The sequence below is a fragment of the Cynocephalus volans genome, chromosome 13 (assembly GCF_027409185.1).
Source record: "Cynocephalus volans isolate mCynVol1 chromosome 13, mCynVol1.pri, whole genome shotgun sequence".
Classification (NCBI taxonomy): Eukaryota; Metazoa; Chordata; class Mammalia; order Dermoptera; family Cynocephalidae; genus Cynocephalus; species Cynocephalus volans.
In genome coordinates this window covers 31,534,253-31,555,339 of record NC_084472.1, presented here as the reverse complement: position 1 = coordinate 31,555,339, position 21,087 = coordinate 31,534,253, and the positions used below count along the sequence as shown (strand labels likewise).

The following is a 21,087-nucleotide window of genomic DNA, read 5'->3' as shown; positions in this document are numbered from 1 at the left end:
ATGGTAAATATCAATATATAACCTATAAAACAGAAACTCTGTGGTTCTTCAAAAATTTTTTTAATGTAAAATGATCTCAAGAACTGTGAGACTGAGAACCACCAATCTATGGAATGAAATCCAAAATCCATAGTTAAGGGCTGGCTGGTTAGCTCAGTTGGTTAGAGTGTGGTGCTGATAATACCAAAATCCAAGGTTTGATCCCTTTACCAGCTAGCCACCAAAAAAAAAAATAAAGAAAGAAAGAAACAAAAAAAGAAAAAATCAGTAGTTAAAAAAAATCTATACTTCTATTCATTCCACAAACATTTATTAATGTGCAGTCAGCTATTTTATTTTTTTGTTTGTTTTTTGGCAGCTGGCTGGTATGGGGAACCGAACCCTTGACCCTGATGTTACAAGGCTGCACTCTAACCAACTGAGCTAACAGGCCAGCCCCACAAACATTTATTAAATGCCAACTTTATGCTAGGTCCTAGGTGCTGGGGATCCAACAATAAACAGGACAGACAAGGTTCCTGCTCTCACTGAACTGTAGTCAAGTGTTGGGATATAGACGATAAACAAAAAGTAACAGCTAGTAAGGAGCACTCCATGAAGAAATAAAAAGAGGAACTAGCATGTTAGCAAGCGACTGGGTAGTCCCCTTACACCGGGTGATCAGTAAAGGCTTTTCAGAGGCAGTATACTGAGGAGGAGACTGGAAGAGCAGGAGAATGGAAGAGCAAGCAGCCAGCCACAGGAAGTTCCTGCGGAAGAGCATTCTAGGCAGAGGCCACTGGGACTCTGCCCATCACAGCCCCATAACACTTCAGCTTCCACTCTGCACCTCCTTCACATGCTCTGTGCTTCAGTTGCATCCAACCATTCCCAGCTGCCCAAATAGGCCATGCTTTCTCTTGCTTCTATGTCTGTACATGTGTTGTTTCCTCTGTCTGAAATGGCCTCTGCTTGTCCATCTGCCAAACACTTGCAAGACTCAGGTCAAAGCTCCATGAAAGCAGAAGTTTTGTATCCCCAGGACCTGGGGCTGTGTCCACTGACATATTACTGGGACTCACCTTCTCAATACTTTTCCGTTTATGGCACCTCTATTAATGTCATCATGTACTGTATTTCTGAATGCCAAGTTCACCCATTTGACTGAGTCCTTGGAAGGAATTTCTGAACTTGCAGTGCCAAGCACAGAGCCTGGTTTATAGTAGTAGGTGCTTAATAAACATCAGACGAATGACAAAATCACTGAACCAAATTTTTAATTCTAATTATAGCTATTTTTACATCTAATCTCTTAAAGGTGGGAATTATGTCTTATTCATCTAACTACCACCCACTGAGTCTAACGCTTACATATAATATGTACTACTTAAGTGGTCATCAGATTACTAAACTGAATTTGATCTGTGAAGTGCCATTCTATAAAGGGCAACACACCCAAAGAGGAATATCCCCTGTTATGTTTCTACCTTAATGATGCAAGAGGTTGCTGGTATCCACATCAATGATCTCAGCTCCCCACGTGAATATTTAAGGAAAGGAAAGGCTCCTCCTTAGACAGTGGACTGTAGGAAAAGTCAGCCAACAACTGAAAGCTGGATTCAGCACTCCAGCTTTGTAACTGCACACGAGAAGTTAGAGTAAATGATCCCCACATTATTTAATTTAGAAAGATGGTAGTTAGTTTCCAATCGACTGAGCTGATTTCGCTACGTGAGAAGTAGCTCTACTACACAGTAGCTGTTTACATTACAAACTCCCTTAACCCCACAAGGTTCTTAATTTTCACACGCTATGAATAGTTTGTTTACTCATACGTTTTTCTAGAAGTTCTCTTCAGCTGCCTATCTAGTGTATTCACCTGAGCCTACAATGCTAGAAGACAAGGTCTAATTTGCATTATATTGTCTATGAGTTAAAACACCATACAAAACTGGGTATGCCAATGAAACAAGATACAAAAATGTTCCCCCCGCCTCCCCCTCCCCGCAATAACTATTAGAAGGCGGACATTCAAGTTTTAAAGTTATTTAACTATGAATCATGCTTAAGTAGCTAGCTGCTTCCACTTATTCCTATCAGCAGTTTTACCTAAGTTTGAAGTGATTCTGCAAAATGATACAAAAACTATTTGATTACTGGCTAATAAAAGTAATTAACTTATTTTTTTATAAACTGTAGTGACATGGATACATGCAGTAGGTTTTTAGTAACAAACATGTTGGCTATTCTTCCATGCATCCTACAAGCTACATATACCTGCCGCACTTACACAGGTATCATTCTCAGTTGTAAGGAACTTATTATCTACACTGTAGATTATAAAGACCCTTTGCTTCTCTTTGTCCTTTTTCCTGTGAGTTTCTCAAGATCCATTAGAGCTCTCAGAGAATTTACAGGAAAATAAAGAAATTTAAACCTAAACCAATAAATTTTGCAGCAACTATGACAAAGGTTTTTAAAAAACAAGGAAAATATGTTGAAGGGAGAATTGGGAAATAATTCAAAATAAAATTCTGTGGGGTTATTTATTTCAACTACCCATGCCATTATTTTTATGACTACTGCAGAAAAACTGACAGTAATTTTAAATTACATTGTCTAAATATGCCTACAGATTTAAAGGTGGCAAAAAAATTAAAACCTTTGAAAGCACACATTTTTTTTTAATGTTGAGGCTATAGGTGATCACAGTTTTTTTACTCTCTCATGGCACTGTGTTAGAAATAGGGCCTCTGTCTTAGTCTTGGAAGCTAAATTCTAAGAAAAAGAGAGGAGTGGCTGGCCCCACTTACAAGCCAGGTTCTATCACAGTGGCTGCTACTGACCTGGCTGCCTTGGGTCTGGTGCACATTTGTGAGGGTATAATATATGACCAACCAAGGGTACAGCATCTCTGAGCAGGGACTATGCGAGTTAGGAAGTTTCCTCAGGCCCAATGCTACGACTGGTGTACCATACACAGGATGGTCAGAATCTGTTTAAATCCCAGACATAAACAAAGGGATCTGATCTAGAACCCCAAACCCCACTTGAAACATTCCAAGGGATTCCTGTGATTTTACCCACGTTAGAATTCAAATGCAGGCTGGCCAGTTAGCTCAGCTGGTTAGAGCTCAGCCTTATAACACCAAGGTCATGGGTTCAGATCCCAGAACCAGCTAGCTGCCAATAAAAGGGAATTCAAATGCAAAATGCTTCTTTATAAAGGGAGAGGGACAGGGATGGGCAGGTTGTCCTGTAATGTAAAGTAAAGAAGCACAATTATTCTGCTCCTTCTCTGGTATCACCTGAGAGAAGGGAAAATCTTTACTTTCTAGAAAGAACTTGGGATCCAACCTAGAAATTGGTATTTCCTCTTTTCAGGACTTTTTCTAATTAATTGGTCTAAAAGTGTCTTTAAAATAAGCAAGACCTAAGAAAATAATGTTACTTTCAATACCATTACTTGTTCCATGAGGGTAAACAAGCCTTGAACCCTTAGCTGTTACACATAAAGTTGAAAGACAGATGAGATTTTACATTTATCATGATACTGTGATAGTCATTAGTGCTATCCACCTCTGGTTCTCTGCAGGTACATGGTAGGTCGGTACTTTTCCACCCCCTTGAAATATATGTTATTACCGACATGACTTGCTCTGGACAATGAAACGAGCAGAAATGTCATGCATCACTTCCATACAGAAGCTTTAAGAGATAGTGCACAATTTGCTCTGTTCTCTTTCCCTCTACAACGGTGCTGGCAACATTCAAGACAGTAACTGCTCCCTCAGCTTGGGTACAAGAGGGAGGATGAGGCAGAACAGAGTTACCAGTCAATGAGTAAGAAAGCCAACAAGTTTTGTTGTTTTAAGCCACTGGGATTTGAGATTGTTTGTTAGTACGGCATAACTCCTACCTTGATATGTACAAATATAAATGCCTAAATATTCATAATTGCTTGGCCACAGCTGCTAATATAAAGACTTGTTTTTACAGTGCTGTACATTCCTATGATGCTAAAAAGAACAGTGTTAAAGAACACTGAGGAAAGTTTGCAGAAGCTTCTGGGAAAAACTTTTTCCTTGTCAGAAGCATGGAAAGAGGCCACCTTCTTTGTGTAGGGTGCATGCAAGGCTCTGAGCTGCTGCAGCAATCTTGTTACCAAATTCAAGGAAGAAACTAGCTCAAAAAGGTGGGAGAGCTGAGAGAATCGAGAGGGATGGAGCTGGAGCTACTAGGTTAAGCCAACTCTGAACTTCACCCTACCCCTAGACTCACAGTTATGTGAGCCAGTAAATTTCCTATGTTTAAGCAGTTTGAGGTGGAATTCTGTTTGCTTATAGCTAAAGGCATGCCAACTGACACTGAAATGCAGAATTGGAATGGAAAGAGGTAACAGGATTCCTTTTGCTGGGTGTTCACAAGTTAAATCACCAAGATACTGTCAAATAGGCTAGTCCGCCAACCTGGTAAGGTAGAAACTGCATAAATTAGGACTCAGAGGACCTGGGTCTTAGTTTCTGCTTTGCCATTATCTATCTATGTTACTAGATCTAAATTTCCTGATCAGTAATAACAAAGAAGTTGCCCTAGATGAGCTATAATATACCTTCATCTCAAATATCCTCTAATTTGGAACCCCCAAATAATGGGTTTTTAGAATATTTTAAATACTAGATTTTTTTAATAGCCAAAAAGATTGGATATCTTTTCCAAAGATATTGGAAAAATATGTGGTTAAACTTAGCTAGGAATTAAGAATGAGTGGTTTTTGAAAAGCAATGAAGCATCTCAGATTTTTACTATATTTGTTATGGTTTCATAGTCTATTAGCCTTAAGACATTTTACATCTACAACTTATCCGTAAATAGCACTGTTAAAGTCTGCCCATGCTTCTGACAAAGAAAAAAATCTTTCCCAGAAGCTTCTGCAAACTTTCCTCAGCCTAAAATGATAACATGCCTATTTCTGAATCAATCCCTAGCAAGGGGAATGGGATGACCATGATTGCCTTAGATAACTCAGAGTCCATTGATTGCCACACAGTGGGGAAGAGAGGCCATGATTAGGAGACAACCATGCACCACTACAAGGACAGCCAGGGGCTGCTAATCTACAGTCCAAGGAGACAAGGAGCCTTGGGAAGGTGAGGAGTTGCCTTACTAACTCAGAATAAATTATATAATTAGTTTGTGTGTGTATGTATGTACGTGTGTGTGTGTGTGTGTGTGTGTGTGTGTGTGTGTGTGCGTGTGACACTACCATTTAAAAATATGTAGACCTCTTCTGCTGTTGGCTGGGCTAGCTGCTGCCGAAATGGGCACACTTGTGAAACCCAGAAAAGTGGTGCTGGTCCTGGCCGGATGCTACTCCAGACGCAAAGCCATCATCGTGAAGAACATTAGTGATGGCACGTCACACCGCCCCTACAGCCATGCTCTGGTGGTTGGAATTGACCGCTATCCTTGAAAAGTAACAGCTGCCAGGGGCAAGAAAAAAAACCACCAAGAGGTCAAAGATCGGGTCTTTTGTGAAAGTTTATAACTACAATCACCTTGTGCCCACAAAGTATTCTGTGGATATCCCCTTGTACGAAACCATCACCAACAAGGACATCTTCAGAGACCCTGCTCTTAAATGCAAGGCCCGACAGGAGGCCAAGGTCAAGTCTGAAGAGAGGTACAAGACAGGCAAGAACAAATGGTTCATCCAGAACCTTTGGTTTCACATTTTTGTTGTTGTTTTGGTCATTAAAAAGAAAAAAAAAATCATGTGTCTGACTGCGGCCTGTACTATCAGACTGGGAAAAGGAAAACATTCATAGGATAAGAGACGCTGGATGGTGGATGAGGGGCTGCAGGAAAATATAAAATAGAAGTTAAATTTTTTTGTGAGACTTACACTAAAAAAACCCGTACAGATACTCTTAAAGACTAATAAAATCCAAATTCATTTAAAAGTATTATCTAATTCATGGTAATTTTTTAAACAGCATAGAGGCAATGTAGCACTGGACTACCTGAGTTGGCATTCTGGCTCTTACACCTGCTATCGGATGTTAGCTACATCACAAGTGGTTACCTACATCACAAGATTTTTGTGACGATTAAAGGAGCAGCATGTAAATAGCTGAGATCAGACATAGCATTAGCTGTATTAAGCAAAGCACTAAATAAATTCTAGCTATTATTTGTCTCATGCAAGTAAACTACTATGATGTGAAGAGTCATGAAATTATTCGATGTTGAAAAGGGGTCTGGAGGAGATATTTCTTTTTAGCTGCCCAGCATCCATTCATTTCCCCTTCCTTATTCCCTTTTGGAGAATTTCCTGTCTTCTACCTTGCATAATCTTGGTAAGACTATAAATACATGTGTCTACTCTTCTGCTATGGAGGACAAAGGGATTTCTGGAGGTTCCTGCAAATAAATCCCTCTCTCACCACTGATATATCCAGCATGACCTAGGCTCAGCCAATCAGACGCACTTTCCAAGAGTCTTAAATCTTGGGCAAGAAACTTCAATACACAGAGTTCAATCATCTCAGTGGTAACATCCTAATCAGATAATTAATTCCTCTAATTCTGCTTCCCAGCTCCCCCAGAATTGCCTTAGTTTCTGCCTGTTTCCAAGCTTGGGTCTCTAGCATTCCACCAGTTCTGTAAGTTTCTAATTCTTTTATGTTACTTCTTGCTTAAGTTAGGCAGAGTTGGATTCTACTGCCTGCAACCAAAGAATTCAATTGAGAAGTGGACTAAGATCAGTTGCTGCTGTATAGCATGAAAGTACTATGCTGGAAGTCAAGAATGGAACTGGGAGCTGTGCTGAGAATAAGAAAAACAAGTATTGGAAAGATGTCTTAGGAAGTACAGGGAGAAGCCAAAGACAAATGTGATGAGCAATGAGATAAGATTTATACCCATATATGAATGTAAAAAACTGCCGCAGAGATGCAGAGAACTGCAGCGTGAGCTAAGAGTTGCATGGAAAGAAAAAAAAAAAAAAGAGTTGCATGGGAGGGGCTGGCCAGTTAGCTCAGTTGGTTAGAACGTAGTACTGCAACCCCAAAGTCAAGGGTTCAGACCCCCATATTGGCCACTGCCCGCACCCCCCACCACAAAAAAATCAGATAGCTATGAGTTGTGTGGGAAGAAGAGGAACCACCTACTTTTCACTGAAACTTTCTGCCTGGTGAAATTCTAGGGCAAATGTTTTTATGAGGCCCCCTTTAAAGAGGTGTATGATAAAAAAGCACTTAACCTCAGGTTCACTGGTGATATCTACAAGAATACAAAGTGGGGAGACCTTTCACAAAGAACCAAGACTTGGCGACTTTTTCTTCTTTCTCTCTCTGGTGAAAATCCTTTTTCCCAAGTTCAATACACTTTAGCATATAGAAAGTTCAAGTTCATAACGAAACTCTACTACAGTTCAATAGTATTTAAGGGCAGAGAATATTCAGAGGTCAGAGAACAGTATGAAACAGCTGGCTTGGTTCAGGTTTAACAATTTCTTCCAGGAATTCTATTCTTACTACCCAAGTTTACATCACTAGATCCCAGCCTACTTTGACTGCCTACCTATTTCCACCTTCTTACCCAATTTGAATCAAGCTGGTTTTAGCTCTCATTTTGTGTCTCTGGGGAAAAAAAGTTTTAAAAGTTCAGGGCTCAGATAAACCCCCTGCTGTCTGTAAGAGCCTCTTTGTGTTTCTTTCTTCTACATAATTTACCTTAATCTCTATATTTAATACCCAGTGTCCTAAGTTCTCCCAAAACTCCTACTTTCCCTGGTCTTTGCTGCACCTTCTCCAAAATACACATTCCCTATTTTCTTTCATTTCCCAAAATGCATCCCAATTTTAACTTTTTAAAAATGTCTACCAGCAAGTCACACCCAATTGGTGATTTCTCTCCCCTCTACCTTACTTATCATATTCCATATTCTAATTCACAAAATAAATCTGAGACAACTCTCATCTGGCCCAGAAATATCTATGACTTCCAATTACAATGTTAAGAAAAAAAATCACTGATGTGGAACAATTCCTTTTCACTGTATACCTTTGGGTACAGTCGGGATATTTTACTATGTAAACGTGTTACTTTTTTTATTTAAAAAAAAAAAGACTTCCACTATTTAATAATGCAAAAACAAATTATCTTATTATCTTACTCTCCCAATAGTATTTTTACGTAGAAACATGTTGACAGCAGATGAGAAGAAAGCATCCCTAAATTCATAATCATTTTTGGTTTTGTTTGGAGGGTGGCAAGTGGACATGCAGCAGGTTGTCGCCATAGGTTTACTAAACAAACTAATGCTCTTCCATTGCTGAAAGTTTAAGAGAAATCTGAAGACCTTTCTTCAAGTCTCTGACCCCTCAGAACGTGGTACTGCAAGTACTTTTAGGCTCCCTGATGATGGCATGCCTGGATTAGTCACTGCCACTTCCCTCAAGTCTGGGAGTTACTAGCAAACTGAAACAAAACAGGTCAGGGCTGGCAATCAAGCATCTCCGTGGATATGGGTAAAGCGAATCCCAGGCAGACCCTACCTCTCTTCGCCCTGAGCAAAATGGAGCAGTACAATCTTCTCACATATTAAGTTACTACTTTTTTGTTATATGTGAGAGTACCTTACAAGGGATATTTTCCATGCTATTACAATAATATATTGTAATAGCTCATTTGAACTGTGAATTAGTCAAAATCTGCTAGGACAATGAGATTTATTCTTAAAATAAAACTGATCTTTAAGGCACCAGTGAACCTTCCCCAACAAGTTGATTTCAGCAGTAGTTTTACCATCTACTTCTGCATTTCTAGCCCCCTTCAGTCTCCTGTTGGTAGGCTGAACCTCTCTTCTGAAACTACAAAGAGCAGAGAAAAAGCAAGAAATCTTTTCTCATTCCTACCTGTTCAAGAGCTTTGGACATCAGTGACTGTCTTCTTTATAAGATCTCCTCTCTTCGCTTTCCTGACTTTGCCCTCTTCTAATTCTCCTGGTGAGGAAATCACATAGGCCTCCCAATGGTCAGACATATGAAAATACCACTGAATGCCATACAAGCTCCTTCTGTGCTTCCTCCTCACAGGTCCCAAGTGTTCGGCACACTCCTTCTCCCCTGTAACACTGCCACCAGCCTCCCATGTCTTAAAGAGTTTCTTTCAAGGAAAGAATAAGAGGAAAAAGACTCAGTCTAAAACCTGGCCACAGTCATGTACCTCTGAAGGTAAGTACATTGACTTATTCAACATTTAATGATCACATCTCATGTGGTAGGCACTAGTGCTTGAGAGACCAGTAAGAGAAGCTCCCTACCCTTTCCTAAGGAATTCAGTCTATAAGGGACAGAGATGGATTAAAGTAACAGTAGGAACACAATAAAGAAAAAAAGAGGTACTAAGGGTAGGACCAGAGCAGCTTACTGAAACACCAGAGTCTAATCCTCAGCCTCAGACATATCCACCACCACCATTTTAGTCTAGGCCTCCTGCAAGAGTCTCCATTCCTCCCTTTTATCCATGCTACCCTCTCGCCCAAAACCATTTTCATATTCCAGCAGGGGCGATCTGCTTAAAATCTGAAGCAGAGCTCTCTCCTACTCAAACCTTTCAATAGCACTGAAGATAAGGTCCTGCATCAGCTGTCCTATGCCAATTTTCTCCCTTCATTTCACCCCCTTTCCTTTGCACCAGTGGCCCCTCAGCAATACTGATCTTCCAGTTCTTTAAACAGAACAAGTGCTCTTGTGCTACATGGACTCTACATATACGTTCTCTCTCTCTCTCTCTCTTTTTCTTTTTTTTTTTTTTACAGGGAATCCTCCCCCGCCCAACACACACACTTTGTATTATTAAAATCTTTTTGACTTTTGGGTCTCAGCTAAAATATCATTTCTCCATTATTTACTTGATTGTCTCTATTTCTGTCTGCCTCATCAGACTGTATGATCAACAAAGACAGGAACCAGGTCTATTTTATTCATTTTGTATTTGCAGTACCTGGCATGCAGCAGATACTCAATAAATATTTGCTAAATGAGGATGTAAAATACACTTACCTTTTCTAGGGCCCTAATTGTCAGTATCCCCCAGATTTTATTCCTAGCCCTCTCCACCACTCCCCATTTTCATCATCTCAATACCGATGACACTAAATCCAGTCTTTCCACTATGATGCCTACAGGACAGTTCTACGTGGAGTACCTCTGGCACCTGCAACTGGACAAGTCCCAAGACATACTCATTAACTATCCTCAAACTCTCCTGATTTTCTCTATTGCTATTAATGGCAGCATCCTCTTAAAGGGTGAGTGATTGACTTCTCTTTCTTTTACCCACTGACAAGAACATCCAATTTCATCTATAAAATGGACCTGTATGTTCTTGTATACACAGTGCACTAGCTTCACTTCCTACCTCTGGTCTTTTGAAATAACAATTGCTCACCTACACAAACATTAAAGCTTAATTCTGGTCATGTCAATAATACCCTCATCAAAATTCTTCAACAGCTCCCTCTTGCCTTCCTATTTGGATCCACACTCTTCTGCTTGGTATTTGAAGCCCCTTTTAATCTTGTCCAAACTACCCAAGCAAGGTAGTCTAGTTTCTTGGTCAAGTTCATAATCTCTGGAGCTAGACTTTGATGTCAAATGCACAGGCATGGGGACAGGTGCTGATCCCAGCTACACCACTTAACCTCTCCACGCCATATGATTTTGTTATAAAGATCAAATGAATTAATATAAGTAAGCACTTACAGTAGTGTTTGGCATGTGGCCAGGGCTATCTACATTGTGTTTTATTTGTGTTTTGCAGGACCATCTCCAATATCCGTAGCCTATATTCCAGTCTGTCTGAACCAATTCACTGTTCCCCTAATACTGCTCAAATTTTCCCTTCTGAGGCAAGGATCCACCACAGAGTAAGGGCCAGCTGATAAGTTGCCAGTGTTGTTTCCCCTCCTCTAACTCAAAAGCATTTCCAGACAAAAGTCCATTCTCTCCAGGAATGTCTATATGTCTCATACCCTGAAATGACCCAAAGGTTGCTCATCAAAGGATTTCCAGCCCTGTTCAGAAATTCTCAGTCTGCAGTTAACCACACTCTTCTTCCCTCTACTTTCATATTCTCCTCCCAGTGTCAGATCAGAGACCATCTTACTATCATTTTCCATCCCCAGTGGCAAAGCTCCTTTAGTTTTCCTATATCCCTAATCTAGGTAAAAGTTTAAGTTCTCATGGCTAATCTCCCTACAACGCTGTTACTTCAGATAGTGTTCCCTTTGCATGGAAACACTTAAAACAGTTAAAACTAATCCTGTAGTCCTAATATGAACAGAATATGGACTTCGATTTCCAAAGCAGTCAGGCTTCACCACTATAACACTGCTGCTTTCCTACCTTGCCATCCACAGAGACTTGTAAAGATTAGTAAAGTGTTTATGGATAACTTGCTAATTCCTAGTAATGAAAAAATGAGACTTTCAACATTCCCAGAAATCTTCAACCACTCTTTAACCTGAAGGTAATCAATAAATTACAAAACATAATGTGTCATTTCCAAAGAAAAAGCCAATAAGTATTATGTGGCTCTACTAATGCAATGAAAATTCTACTTCTTTATAAAAATAGGAAGTTAAAAAAATTTTTTTAATTGAAAAAAATATTTTAAACAAAAAATTTAATGGGAAAGAAGTCATAACTGCCAAAGACACAAAAACCCATCACATCTAAACCTAAGGAACTGTCACTTCAAATCACTTCATGGATCCACAGAAAAGTTTTATATAGTGTCTCATAAAGTTTGTCCCATAGCTGATACTATCAACCAAAAAATAACATACCAAAAGCCAATACTTAAACATCTTTACAGAACCAAAACCACTCATACGTTCTCTAACAGAAGTCATAAATTATAATGACTTTTAAGGATTCTTACAAAAATTTATTCTATAATTTATAAGACTTTATAAGAATTCTGAAAATTAAAAATGAATCACCTGAAACCAGAGATGCACTCAACTCTCATTACTGCTTCTTTATTTGCCCTAAAAACAATCCTAAACATCCCTTCTCTTTAAGATCTAAAAATGGTCTCAAACTGAGGATGTCCCTACAAGAAAACAATGAAAACAGCAGAAGAAAAGTTAAACTGAACAGCTAATCACTGATTTATAATTTTAAAAAGAATCAAGTAGTAACTCTCCAGGCGGTGCTAGTTAAAGTATAGTCGCTAGGCAGCAAACTGGCACCTAGTTCATGAGAAGGTAAGTAGAGAGGTTGAGAGTAAACATTTAGAAAATCTGATAGAAACCTGACAAAGTAATTTTACAATTATTGAATCTAATAATTTTTAAAACAGAAGTTATATGTTGTAGTTTTAATTTCATTTTTCTTACAATTCATATTATGTGTATTAGGAAAACATCAGCCAGCAAAAAGTGGAAACGTCCTGGTCCTCCAGGGATATTCACTTATGGGAAGATAAAGCAGATGTACTTTTTCCTATTCCTCCCACTAAGTACAACTAAAAACTCTGAATATTATATGTAAAACAAACGAGAGACTTTTTTGTGTGGAGATAAGACGATGACTGGCTAGGGACCCCAAGCCCAAAAGAACAACACAATGAATACCAGGGTGAGTTCCCTGGGATTTATTTTTGCCTCTTATATCCCAGATATTGAGGTGAAAAAGCTGGCAACCTGGAAATACTAACAAGCACAGACAAAAAAAAAAAAAAAAAAAAAAGAAAGAAAGAAAGAAAGAAAGAAAAAAAGCTCCAACAAAAGCCTGCTTTCTCAAAACACCAGCAAAGGGACATCCTCGCACGAAAGAAAACTTCAGAAAGAACTACTCTAGTCTAAACAAGCACCACAGACAAAACTGTGGCCCCAACCCTACCCATGTCAACAAAGGTCAGGTGGGTAGCCTAGACTTCACATACTCATCAGGCTGTAACAAGTTGCCCCAAACCCCTCACACAAGGTTGGTATTGAGAAGGCCAACTAGGGAGCCCAGGATTTCATCCATGTCAGCTGGTAACAAGACACCCGTCCACACCCTCTCCCCTGGTGATCCTGGACCTCTACTCTCACCTGGCAATGACAAGATATTCTATCTCTCGGGTCAAGGGAAGCCAAGTGAGGAGCTTATACTTTTAAGTCCTCCCAGGAATAACTAGGTAGCGCCACATGCCTCCCCTCCTCCCCTGCTGAAATGGTATCAAAACAAAGCCAGCAAAAACAGAAGGCTTAAATAAGATTCAGAATTTCATAGCATAGTATGAAAATGTTCAGGTTTTAATTTTAAAAAAATCACTCATCATATCAAGAGCCAGGGGAACTCAAACTGAATGAAAAAAGACAGCAGACATCAACACAAAGATGACAGAGATTTTAGAATTATCTGGCAACAATTTTAAAACAGCTGTGACAGAAATGCTTCAAACACTCGCAAGCATGCTTGAAACAAATTAAAAATAAACAAATTAAAAGCCTCAACAAAGAAACTGAAGATATAAAGAACAAAATAGAAATTTTAGAGCTGAAAAATACCAAAATAAAAAGCTTAGCGCATGGATTCAACAGCAAAATGGAAGGGATAAAGGAAAAGAACTAGAAGACAGAGCAATAGAAATTACCCAATCTGAACAACATAGAAAAACAGACTAAAGAAAAATGAACACAGTAAGCAAAACTATGGGTAAATACAATAGGCTCTGGGCAGATATGGTAGACTTTCCCTCTCCTTGAGTTTTCTAATTTATGTTTGACTACAGAAGCAAAATCCATAACTCTGTCTGATGTGGTTCTAAATGTAAATAGAGGAAATACTTACAATTATATTATAAATAGGGGAGCATAAAGGAATGTAAAGGGAAGTAAGGTTTCTGTACTTCACTTGAATAGGTAAAATAACAATACCAGTTGATAATGATAAGTTAAGAACAAATAATAGCTAGAGCAACCAGTAAAAAGAAAAAAAACTATGCAAAGAAATGCAGTCAAGAACAGTATAGATAAATCAAAACGGAATTCTAAAAAATGTTCAAATAAACCACAGGAAGTCAGGGAAAGAAAAAACAGGAAACAAATAGGAAATAAAAAATACAACGGCAGCCCCAACATATCAATAATTACATTAAATGTAAATAGTCTAAAACACCAAAGAAAAAACAGAGACTGGCAGAATGGATTATAAAACATGACCCAACTATATGCTATCTACAAGAAACTTACTTCAAATATAACAACATAGGCAGGTTGAAAGTAAAAGAATGGAAAAAGGTTTATCATACCATCAAAAGAAAGCAGCCATCGCTATGTTATCAGAGAAAGTACAATTCAGAGCAAAGAAAATTACTAGAAACAAAGAAGGACATTATATAATGATGGAAGGGTCAATCCACCAAGACACAGCAACCATAAATATGTATGCACCAAACACAGAGCTAGAAAATATGTAAAGCAAAAACTGATATAACTCAAAGAAAGTAACAAATCCACAATTATAGATGGACACTTCAATACCCCTCTCTCAACAGCTGATATAATACCTAGAAAGAAAATAAGCAAAGACACAGAACTCAACAGCACTATCAACCAACAGTATCTAACTGACACTTAGAACACTACACTCAACAGCAGCAGAAAACATTTTATTCAAGGACCAACAGAACATATACCAAGACAGAACATATTCTGGGCCATAAAACAAACCTGAATAAATTTAAAAGAATGTAAATTGCAAAGTGTGTTCTCCAGCCACAATGGAACCAAACTAGAAACCAGAAGTTAACAAAAAAATCTCCAAACACTTGGAATCTAAACCGCACACTTCAAAATAATCTGTGGGTGAAAGAAATCTCATGAGAAATAAAAATATACATTGAATTGAAAGAAAATAAAAACACAACATATCAAAATTTGTGAGACAAAATAAAACAGTGCTGAGAGGGAAACTTATAGTGCTAAATGTCCTCATGAATATAAATGCAAAAATCCTAAACAAAATATTAGTTTAGATAGATAGTTTTAAATAGAATTCAGCGATATATAAAAAAGTATACACCATGACTAAGTGAGGTATATTCCAGGGATACAAAACTGGCTCAATATCCAAAAATCAATCAATATAACCCATCTACAATTATCAACAGGCTAAAGAAGAAAAATCACAAAATCATATCAATTGACACACAAAAAACACTTGACAAACTTCAACGTCCTCTCATGATAAAAACTCTCAGGAAGACAGGAACAGGAAGGGAACTTCCTCAACTTGATAAAGACATTTATCTAAGACAAGCATCTATGACAACACTACAGTTAACATTATAAAACTACACAATGCAGATGAAAGAAATCAAAGATCTAAATAAATGTAAGGACATACCCTGTTTATAGATTGGAAAATGCAACACAGATAGTAAAGATGTCAATTTTTCCCAAATACACGTCTATTGCAATTTCTACCAAAATCCCAGCAAGACTTTTTTGTAGATATGACAAGATCATTCTACAATTTATATAGAAAGGCAAAGGAACAGAATAGCTAAAACACCTCTGAAAAAGACAAAGTGGGAGGAATCAGTCGACCCCATTTCAAGGTTTATCATGTAAGTAACCAAGACTGTGGTATTGGCAGAGGGACAGACACACAGATCAATGGAACAGCATTAGAGAATCCAAAAATAGTCTCACACAAATATGCCCAACACGTTTTGAACAAAGATACTAAAGCAATTCAAGAGAAGAAAAAGAACCTTTTCAACAAATGATTCTGAAGCAACTGAACAGCCACAGGCAAAAAATAATAATAATAAACCTTGACCTAAATCTCACATCTTAAATACAATTATCTCAAAATGGATCATGTAAAACTATAAAATCTTTAGGGAAGAAAAAAACATAGGAAAAAATCTTTAGGATCTATGGCTAGACCAACAGATCCTAGACTTGAGACCAAAAGCATGATCCATAGAAAAATAAATTCAGAAATTGGACTACAACAAAATTAAAATGTTATGCTCTGCAAAAGACCTTGTTAAGGGAATAAAAAGACATGCTACAAACAAAACACATATCTAACAAAGCACTAGAATCTAGAATATATAAAGAACTCTCAAAACTCAAAAGAAAAAAGACAATCCAATTAGAAAATAAGCAAAAAACATTTCCCTGAAGAAAATACACAGATGACAAGTAAATATATGAAAAGACATTCAACATCATTAGCCATTAGGGAAATGCACGTTAAAGCCACAATCAGATATCACTACGTGCCTATCAGAATAGCTAAAATAAAAAATAGTTATAACTCCAAATGTGGTGAAGATGTAGAAAAACTGATCATACATCACTGGTGGGAAGGTAAAAATGTAACAGCCACTGTAGAAAACGGTTAGGCAGTTATTAAAAACACTAAACATTCACCTACCACACAACCCAGTAATTGTACTCCTGGGCATTTATCCCAGAGAAACAAAGACTTCACACAAACACCTGTATGTGAATGCTTACAGCAGCCTTATTTGTAGTAGCCAGAAAACTGGAAACAGCCAGATAATCAATGGGTAAAGGACCATAAAATTACATCCATACTATGGAATACTAGCCAGGAACAAAAAGGAAGCAACTATAGATACATGCAACAACTTGGATCAATCTCCAGAGAATTTGGCTGAGTGAAAAAAGCCAATTCCAAAAGGTACTTACTGTATGGTTCCATTTATAAAACATTCTGGAAATGACAAAATTATAGAAATGGAGAACGAATTAGTGATTGTTAGGGCTTGAGGGGGTAGAAGTAGGAGGGAAGCAGGCATGGCTATAAAACAGCAACCTGAGGATACCTTGTGGAGATGGAAATGTTCTGTATCTTGACTGTGCCAATGTCACTACCGTGAGTCTGATATTGTACTACAGTTTTGCAAGAAGTTACCACTAGGAGCTACTGGGCAAAGGGCACATGGGATCTTTCTGAACTATTTCTGAAAGCTGCATGTGGATCTACACTTATCTCACAATAAAAAGTTTAATTAAAAAAAGAACTGGACCTTCACTCAGTGTTCTAAGGGTCATCACCTAAATGTGAACACTTAAGTATGGATCTCCCTATAACCTCTAATATTAATCCCAGCTCTGTGCTGGACTGAGGACGCACAAACATAAATGTGAAGTATATACCAAAAAACACCACTCAAGGAGAGTGACAAACATAGGAATAAGTCAATAGTGAAAGGCTTCATAAAAGAGATGGTATTTAAGCAAATCTCTAAACTAGAGGTAGCACTTCCACAAGCTGGGATGGAGAGGGGAAGATCTTGGGAAGGAAGAGAGATCATATATAAGGGCACAGAGCCAGAAGCACAGTGTCTACGGAGAAAGAGGTATGTGTGTTGTGGAAATAACGGAAAGACAGAATAAGCAATATGAGAGTAATTATGGAGCTTTTAAGCCATGTATTCCTAAAGTAGTAGGCACTCAATAAATGCTTGTTGAGTAAATGAATGAGCGCGCTGGGATAGTTAAAACTTGTTAATCCCAAGAAGTCACACATGAGGTAATTCTCCTGGCATCAGGTGAGAGCATGGGACCAGAGTCAGAATGAAGGTAGATCTATTTGTAGCTTTTCAGGTGCAAGCTTTAGCTACCCTGGCCAGAGTTTTACTCCTGGTTGATTAGCATACCCTATCTCTCATTTTAATAATGAAAATAATATTAATATATTTTCATCATCATAATTATTATATATTATGTACTTCTTAATATAATTATTATGTACTTCTCTGCATGTTTATCTGTTTAATGCTGTCCATCCCTCAGTTATCTTAAGTCTCTAACACTGGGTCCAGAACACATTAATCACTCAATAACATTAATTGTATAAATGAACAAACAATAAGTATTCACTCCTAGTTTTTGTCTGTGCAGGTGCCCCAGTCGTTTTCTCTATTATCTGTCACTCCCTTTGCCTTAGTCCCTCTTTGACCTACTGCTTTTTTTTTTTATCTGATCTCTCTTTCCTTCTTCCTCTACCTCAGCCAACAACTAACCCATCATAAAAATAAAACTCAGTATATTTTAAAACAGTGATTCATGAAGGCAATGTTATAACACTTCTGAATCTCAACTAATTAGGAACTGTATCAAAGAAATCTGTAACTGAAAACAAAGTACTAAAGTTGTATATTGTTATGTAACCACGATAGATGTATGTACTACAAAAGCAAATAAGTAAAAGCAGAAATAGGGTTATCCCTGTTGTGGCCTTATCCTTTTTCCAGAACTGGATGATCCTATCTGGCATACGGAAAGCTGTCCATCAAGGAAAGCTAGGACAGTATTCTGCAAGGCTACCAAAGTTATGGAAAATCAGGAAAGACTGAGTATCACAGACCAAAGACTAAAGAGATATGATACCCAATACAATGTGGTGCCTTGGATTGGATCTTAAAACAGAAAAAGGGTATTGATGGAAAAACTGGTGAAATACAGATAAGGTCTGGAATTTAGTTAACTTGAAAAAAAAATCTATATAAGAGGCACTAGCTAATATATGATTAAGATGAAAATATATTAATATTATTTTCATTATTAAAAAGAGAGATAGAGCATGCTAGTCAACCAGGAAAAATTCTCTAGCCAGGGTAGCTAAAGCTTCCAGCTGAAAAGCTACAAATAGATCTACCTTCATTTTGACTCTGGTCCCATGTTCTCACCTATGCCAGGAGAATTACCTCATGTGACTGCTTGCGATTAACATCAAGTTTTAACTATCCTAGTGCGCTCATTCATTTATTCAACGAGCATTTATTGAGTGCCTACTGCTTTAGGGATACATGGCTTAAAAGGGAGGCACAATCTCTGCTCTCATAAAGCTTAAACTCTATTGAAGAAACCAGGCATTTAACAAGTGTTCATAAATGGTGAGTGCTCCCAAGAGTTTTGCAGCATAAAAGAGGTACCAAACAAACCATTAGAACACTTATTAAACCCAGTTATCTCTAGCGTTCTGAACAAAAGCTTCTCAGATTTCAAAGTGCACACAAGTAACCTGAAATTCTGTTTAAAGCACATACTGATTCAACTGATGTGGGGTGAGGCCTGAGATTCTGCATTTCTTCCAGACTCCCAGGGGATAGGGATATTGCTGGTCCACGAATTACACTTGGAATAGCAAGGCTCTAAAGTACCATGGAAACATCCTCAAACTATTATGTAAAATGTAAGATCCATAAAGGCAAGGAAATTTTGTCTCCCTTATTCACCACAGTATATCCAGGACTTAAAATTGTGCTCGTGGACAGACGGCACTCAATAAATACTTATTTACCAAATAAATAAATGACTATGGTCTAGACCAGCCCTGTTGTTCAATGTAGCCACTCACCACATTTGTCTATTGAATACTTGAAATGTGGCTAGTGTGACTGAGGAGCTGTATTTTTTTTAAATTTAATTTTAATTTGAACAGCCACATGTGGTTAGTGGAGACCACACTGGCCACTCCAGGTCTAGACATAGATCTGATGTAAAGAGCATTGGACTAAGATCTAGGTTTGTATCCCAACTCTGCCACTTAGACTGTGACTTGGAAAGTTTCAACTTCTTAGGGCCTCAATTTCCTCATCTGCGAAATGAAGACAAGACCTCCTACCTCAGGATTCTTGATAGGAATTATTACAAAGCAATGTATTAAATATAAGATATGGTTAACGTGACATTCTCTGCCCTCCAGAAACTGTTCACAATCGCGAAGACTACTTTGCCTATTGCCCACACTTGCCAAAAAATGCCAAGAGAATTCGGTTGACGGGTTGGTTAGCTCAATGGCTTTGAGAATGAAGAATGAGGCCAAGGTCATAAATGTGGAGGGGGGGGTCGGTGGGGAGGACACTCGCTTAGCAAGGTTGACCAGGTAAGAGAGGCAATGACAATGCAAATCATCTCAATTCCTGGTACATCTTTAAATGGGCACGTTATTGATTATGGGTGAGTAAATGACATTTCATTCATTCATTCTTCCAGGAAGGTCTGCCACATTACCTAAAGACCACTACTTCCCAGCCACAGACATTTGCTAATTCAGGGCCGGGTCCTCTTTGGGGGCAGCGGCTGGGAAGCCCCCACCCCCGGCCGCCGGCATGTCCTCCCCTCCCCCGTCGCGCCGGGCCCGGCGAGGGTCAGACTGGCACCGCGGCTCCAAGTACCACACGGCCGAACCTAGAAGCCATATTTAGCTATATTTTTGTCAATAAAACAAACTTCCGTCTTCTAAAGAAAAACGGTTTTAACTCAATGTCAAAGTAGGACGGAAACTCGCTGCTCGCCGCAGGCGCCAACAAGAGACGCCGCGTGTCCAGCGGCCCCAAGACCACGACTCGGACCCTGAGCCGAGCGCGCCCGCGCCCCGACCCACAGCAGCGCCGGCCACAAAGGGACAGGGGACGCGGACGCGCTCGGGCCTCCTCCCGCTTCAACGGCCCCGCGCAAGCGGCCGCGGTCCGGGACCGCCCGGGCGCAGGCAGACACTCACCCTGTTCCACGCGCAGCGGCGGCGGCGGCGGCGGCGGACGCTCTCGGGGCCGGCCCGGGCGGTCGCGGCGCGGTCCCGCGGGCCGCAACGCGGGCGCTACTCTCGGGCCGCCGTCCGCCGCGCCGCCTCCTCGGCCACTGCCGGCGGCTCCCCCGGCGGGCGGGCGGGCCCGGCGCCGGCCCCGCCTCCGCCGCGCCCGCCCCCGCCTCCGCGCCGGGCCTCTCGGGCTCGGAACGCTAGTCCAGACCGCCCTGCATGCCGCCGCCGCCGCTGCCGCTTTCTGAGGGCCGCCTCAGGCGCGGCGGGCCGGGGCCACAGGACCGCCCCGCAGGCCGCTCGGGCGCGGTCCTCACAGCGCGCCGCGTGCTCGGCGGCAGCCGCGGCCCGTGCGGCTGCGCGGGGGAGGCGGGGGCGCCGCGCGCTCGCCCGGATGCGCCGGCTCCCTCCCCTGCTGCGAGCCCACCTCGGGGCGGCGGCGCTTCCCCGGGGGCCCCGGAGGTTCCGGCTTCTCCGCAAAGCTATCCCTCCCTGCGCGACCCGCGGCGAGGCGCAG

The 21,087-nt window shown here is 40.0% G+C and overlaps 1 protein-coding gene and 1 pseudogene across 3 annotated transcripts in view; one reads left to right on the top strand and one right to left on the bottom strand.

Moving 5' to 3' along the window:
* Positions 1–20,615, bottom strand: part of GALNT1 (polypeptide N-acetylgalactosaminyltransferase 1) — a 127,718-nt gene extending 107,103 nt beyond the window's left edge. For 2 of the 3 annotated variants that reach the window (XM_063077070.1, XM_063077072.1), the window contains exon 1: positions 20,535–20,615. The gene's annotated coding sequence lies outside the window, so the exon portion shown is untranslated. The remainder of the gene's footprint in view (positions 1–20,534) is intronic. The other variant, XM_063077073.1, reaches the window with a different exon arrangement.
* LOC134362111 (large ribosomal subunit protein eL27-like) lies at positions 5,300–6,086 on the top strand (annotated as a pseudogene).
* Positions 20,616–21,087: the final 472 nt, after the last annotated feature.